Below are 5,690 nucleotides of genomic sequence, written 5' to 3'. Positions count from 1 at the left end.
ATCAGCCTCTCCTTCTGGAGCTCGCCTAAGTGCCAACGGCTCTTGCGCCGTAATGTGTCCGCTTTGTCTGGTTCCCTCGGTCGGCCACAAACGGCGAAAAATCAGCCTCTCCTTCTGGAGCTCGTGCCAACTTTGGCGAATATTTTCTAAGTGCCAACGGCTCTTGCGCCGTAAAGTGTCCGCTTTGCCTGGTTCCCTCGGTCGGCCACAAATAGCGAAAAATCAGCCTCTCCTTCTGGAGCTCGCCTAAGTGCCAACGGCTCTTGCGCCGTAATGTGTCCGCTTTGTCTGGTTCCCTCGGTCGGCCACAAACGGCGAAAAATCAGCCTCTCATTCTGGAGCTCGTGCCAACTTTGGCGAATATTTTCTAAGTGCCAACGGCTCTTGCGCCGTAATGTGTCCGCTTTGCCTGGTTCCCTCGGTCGGCCACAAATAGCGAAAAAATCAGCCTCTCCTTCTGGAGCTCGCCTAAGTGCCAACGGCTCTTGCGCCGTAATGTGTCCGCTTTGCCTGGTTCCCTCGGTCGGCCACAAACGGCGAAAAATCAGCCTCTCATTCTGGAGCTCGTGCCAACTTTGGCGAATATTTTCTAAGTGCCAACGGCTCTTGCGCCGTAATGTGTCCGCTTTGCCTGGTTCCCTCGGTCGGCCACGAACGGCGAAAAATCAGCCTCTCCTTCTGGAGCTCGCCTAAGTGCCAACGGCTCTTGCGCCGTAATGTGTCCGCTTTGCCTGGTTCCCTCGGTCGGCCACAAACGGCGAAAAATCAGCCTCTCCTTCTGGAGCTCGCCTAAGTGCCAACGGCTCTTGCGCCGTAATGTGTCCGCTTTGCCTGGTTCCCTCGGTCGGCCACAAATAGCGAAAAACCAGCCTCTCCTTCTGGAGCTCGCCTAAGTGCCAACGGCTCTTGCGCCGTAATGTGTCCGCTTTGCCTGGTTCCCTCGGTCGGCCACAAACGGCGAAAAATCAGCCTCTCCTTCTGGAGCTCGCTAAGTGCCAACGGCTCTTGCGCCGTAATGTGTCCGCTTTGCCTGGTTCCCTCGGTCGGCCACAAATAGCGAAAAACCAGCCTCTCCTTCTGGAGCTCGCGCCAACTTTGTCAAAAAATTTCTAAGTGCCAACGGCTCTTGCGCCGTAAAGTGTCCGCTTTGCCTGGTTCCCTCGGTCGGCCACAAATAGCGAAAAATCAGCCTCTCCTTCTGGAGCTCGTGCCAACTTTGGCGAATATTTTCTAAGTGCCAACGGCTCTTGCGCCGTAAAGTGTCCGCTTTGCCTGGTTCCCTCGGTCGGCCACAAATAGCGAAAAATCAGCCTCTCCTTCTGGAGCTCGCCTAAGTGCCAACGGCTCTTGCGCCGTAATGTGTCCGCTTTGTCTGGTTCCCTCGGTCGGCCACAAACGGCGAAAAATCAGCCTCTCCTTCTGGAGCTCGTGCCAACTTTGGCGAATATTTTCTAAGTGCCAACGGCTCTTGCGCCGTAAAGTGTCCGCTTTGCCTGGTTCCCTCGGTCGGCCACAAATAGCGAAAAATCAGCCTCTCCTTCTGGAGCTCGCCTAAGTGCCAACGGCTCTTGCGCCGTAATGTGTCCGCTTTGTCTGGTTCCCTCGGTCGGCCACAAACGGCGAAAAATCAGCCTCTCATTCTGGAGCTCGTGCCAACTTTGGCGAATATTTTCTAAGTGCCAACGGCTCTTGCGCCGTAATGTGTCCGCTTTGCCTGGTTCCCTCGGTCGGCCACAAATAGCGAAAAAATCAGCCTCTCCTTCTGGAGCTCGCCTAAGTGCCAACGGCTCTTGCGCCGTAATGTGTCCGCTTTGCCTGGTTCCCTCGGTCGGCCACAAACGGCGAAAAATCAGCCTCTCATTCTGGAGCTCGTGCCAACTTTGGCGAATATTTTCTAAGTGCCAACGGCTCTTGCGCCGTAATGTGTCCGCTTTGCCTGGTTCCCTCGGTCGGCCACGAACGGCGAAAAATCAGCCTCTCCTTCTGGAGCTCGCCTAAGTGCCAACGGCTCTTGCGCCGTAATGTGTCCGCTTTGCCTGGTTCCCTCGGTCGGCCACAAACGGCGAAAAATCAGCCTCTCCTTCTGGAGCTCGCCTAAGTGCCAACGGCTCTTGCGCCGTAATGTGTCCGCTTTGCCTGGTTCCCTCGGTCGGCCACAAATAGCGAAAAACCAGCCTCTCCTTCTGGAGCTCGCCTAAGTGCCAACGGCTCTTGCGCCGTAATGTGTCCGCTTTGCCTGGTTCCCTCGGTCGGCCACAAACGGCGAAAAATCAGCCTCTCCTTCTGGAGCTCGCCTAAGTGCCAACGGCTCTTGCGCCGTAATGTGTCCGCTTTGCCTGGTTCCCTCGGTCGGCCACAAATAGCGAAAAACCAGCCTCTCCTTCTGGAGCTCGCCTAAGTGCCAACGGCTCTTGCGCCGTAATGTGTCCGCTTTGCCTGGTTCCCTCGGTCGGCCACAAACGGCGAAAAATCAGCCTCTCCTTCTGGAGCTCGCCTAAGTGCCAACGGCTCTTGCGCCGTAATGTGTCCGCTTTGCCTGGTTCCCTCGGTCGGCCACAAATAGCGAAAAACCAGCCTCTCCTTCTGGAGCTCGCCTAAGTGCCAACGGCTCTTGCGCCGTAATGTGTCCGCTTTGCCTGGTTCCCTCGGTCGGCCACAAACGGCGAAAAATCAGCCTCTCCTTCTGGAGCTCGCCTAAGTGCCAACGGCTCTTGCGCCGTAATGTGTCCGCTTTGCCTGGTTCCCTCGGTCGGCCACAAATAGCGAAAAACCAGCCTCTCCTTCTGGAGCTCGCCTAAGTGCCAACGGCTCTTGCGCCGTAATGTGTCCGCTTTGCCTGGTTCCCTCGGTCGGCCACAAACGGCGAAAAATCAGCCTCTCCTTCTGGAGCTCGCCTAAGTGCCAACGGCTCTTGCGCCGTAATGTGTCCGCTTTGCCTGGTTCCCTCGGTCGGCCACAAATAGCGAAAAACCAGCCTCTCCTTCTGGAGCTCGCCTAAGTGCCAACGGCTCTTGCGCCGTAATGTGTCCGCTTTGCCTGGTTCCCTCGGTCGGCCACAAACGGCGAAAAATCAGCCTCTCCTTCTGGAGCTCGCCTAAGTGCCAACGGCTCTTGCGCCGTAATGTGTCCGCTTTGCCTGGTTCCCTCGGTCGGCCACAAATAGCGAAAAACCAGCCTCTCCTTCTGGAGCTCGCGCCAACTTTGTCAAAAAATTTCTAAGTGCCAACGGCTCTTGCGCCGTAAAGTGTCCGCTTTGCCTGGTTCCCTCGGTCGGCCACAAATAGCGAAAAATCAGCCTCTCCTTCTGGAGCTCGTGCCAACTTTGGCGAATATTTTCTAAGTGCCAACGGCTCTTGCGCCGTAATGTGTCCGCTTTGCCTGGTTCCCTCGGTCGGCCACAAATAGCGAAAAATCAGCCTCTCCTTCTGGAGCTCGCCTAAGTGCCAACGGCTCTTGCGCCGTAATGTGTCCGCTTTGTCTGGTTCCCTCGGTCGGCCACAAACGGCGAAAAATCAGCCTCTCCTTCTGGAGCTCGTGCCAACTTTGGCGAATATTTTCTAAGTGCCAACGGCTCTTGCGCCGTAAAGTGTCCGCTTTGCCTGGTTCCCTCGGTCGGCCACAAATAGCGAAAAATCAGCCTCTCCTTCTGGAGCTCGTGCCAACTTTGGCGAATATTTTCTAAGTGCCAACGGCTCTTGCGCCGTAATGTGTCCGCTTTGCCTGGTTCCCTCGGTCGGCCACAAATAGCGAAAAAATCAGCCTCTCCTTCTGGAGCTCGCCTAAGTGCCAACGGCTCTTGCGCCGTAATGTGTCCGCTTTGCCTGGTTCCCTCGGTCGGCCACAAACGGCGAAAAATCAGCCTCTCATTCTGGAGCTCGTGCCAACTTTGGCGAATATTTTCTAAGTGCCAACGGCTCTTGCGCCGTAATGTGTCCGCTTTGCCTGGTTCCCTCGGTCGGCCACGAACGGCGAAAAATCAGCCTCTCCTTCTGGAGCTCGCCTAAGTGCCAACGGCTCTTGCGCCGTAATGTGTCCGCTTTGCCTGGTTCCCTCGGTCGGCCACAAACGGCGAAAAATCAGCCTCTCCTTCTGGAGCTCGCCTAAGTGCCAACGGCTCTTGCGCCGTAATGTGTCCGCTTTGCCTGGTTCCCTCGGTCGGCCACAAATAGCGAAAAACCAGCCTCTCCTTCTGGAGCTCGCCTAAGTGCCAACGGCTCTTGCGCCGTAATGTGTCCGCTTTGCCTGGTTCCCTCGGTCGGCCACAAACGGCGAAAAATCAGCCTCTCCTTCTGGAGCTCGCCTAAGTGCCAACGGCTCTTGCGCCGTAATGTGTCCGCTTTGCCTGGTTCCCTCGGTCGGCCACAAATAGCGAAAAACCAGCCTCTCCTTCTGGAGCTCGCCTAAGTGCCAACGGCTCTTGCGCCGTAATGTGTCCGCTTTGCCTGGTTCCCTCGGTCGGCCACAAACGGCGAAAAATCAGCCTCTCCTTCTGGAGCTCGCGCCAACTTTGTCAAAAAATTTCTAAGTGCCAACGGCTCTTGCGCCGTAAAGTGTCCGCTTTGCCTGGTTCCCTCGGTCGGCCACAAATAGCGAAAAATCAGCCTCTCCTTCTGGAGCTCGTGCCAACTTTGGCGAATATTTTCTAAGTGCCAACGGCTCTTGCGCCGTAATGTGTCCGCTTTGCCTGGTTCCCTCGGTCGGCCACAAATAGCGAAAAATCAGCCTCTCCTTCTGGAGCTCGCCTAAGTGCCAACGGCTCTTGCGCCGTAAAGTGTCCGCTTTGTCTGGTTCCCTCGGTCGGCCACAAACGGCGAAAAATCAGCCTCTCCTTCTGGAGCTCGTGCCAACTTTGGCGAATATTTTCTAAGTGCCAACGGCTCTTGCGCCGTAAAGTGTCCGCTTTGTCTGGTTCCCTCGGTCGGCCACAAATAGCGAAAAATCAGCCTCTCCTTCTGGAGCTCGCGCCAACTTTGTCAAAAAATTTCTAAGTGCCAACGGCTCTTGCGCCGTAAAGTGTCCGCTTTGCCTGGTTCCCTCGGTCGGCCACAAATAGCGAAAAATCAGCCTCTCCTTCTGGAGCTCGCGCCAACTTTGTCGAAAAATTTCTAAGTGCCAACGGCTCTTGCGCCGTAAAGTGTCCGCTTTGTCTGGTTCCCTCGGTCGGCCGCAAATAGCGAAAAATCAGCCTCTCGCCCGTCAGGTACCAGGCGTTGGGGTACCAGGGGTAAGTGCAGTACCAGCTTTGGTCTGTTGGTGCGCCAGAGTACGATGAGTTGGTCCCCCTAGTCACTGTACTCATTACCTTTACCCCCAAATCGCAAAATATAGTCAGAACGAGTGTGGGGAACACAAGTTTTGGCCCCGAGAACCAGGCGGCTGGTGTCTCTAGCGATGTGTTCCCCCCCAAAAAGTGTTCACATGCTCGGACAGCGAACCTAGGAGCTACCGCAAAGCACTCTGGAAGTGCAAGAGCGAAAAATTTTCTAAGTACAAAAACTCTCGAAAATTTTCAAAGTGTCACAGTGCTCGAAAATTTTCAAAGTGCTACATGCTTTCCATCCAAGGAAGGAATAGTGGAGGACCGGCCGCCTCCTTAAACACAAGCCGGCGGAACGACGGGGAGGACCGGCCGCCTCCTTAAACACAGGCCGGTGGAACGTTTGGCAGAATTCTTCTCGTGGAGGACCGGC

Source organism: Syngnathus typhle, unplaced genomic scaffold (genome assembly GCF_033458585.1).
Source record: "Syngnathus typhle isolate RoL2023-S1 ecotype Sweden unplaced genomic scaffold, RoL_Styp_1.0 HiC_scaffold_228, whole genome shotgun sequence".
Classification (NCBI taxonomy): domain Eukaryota; kingdom Metazoa; phylum Chordata; class Actinopteri; order Syngnathiformes; family Syngnathidae; genus Syngnathus; species Syngnathus typhle.
Note: the sequence above shows the minus strand (reverse complement) of the source record.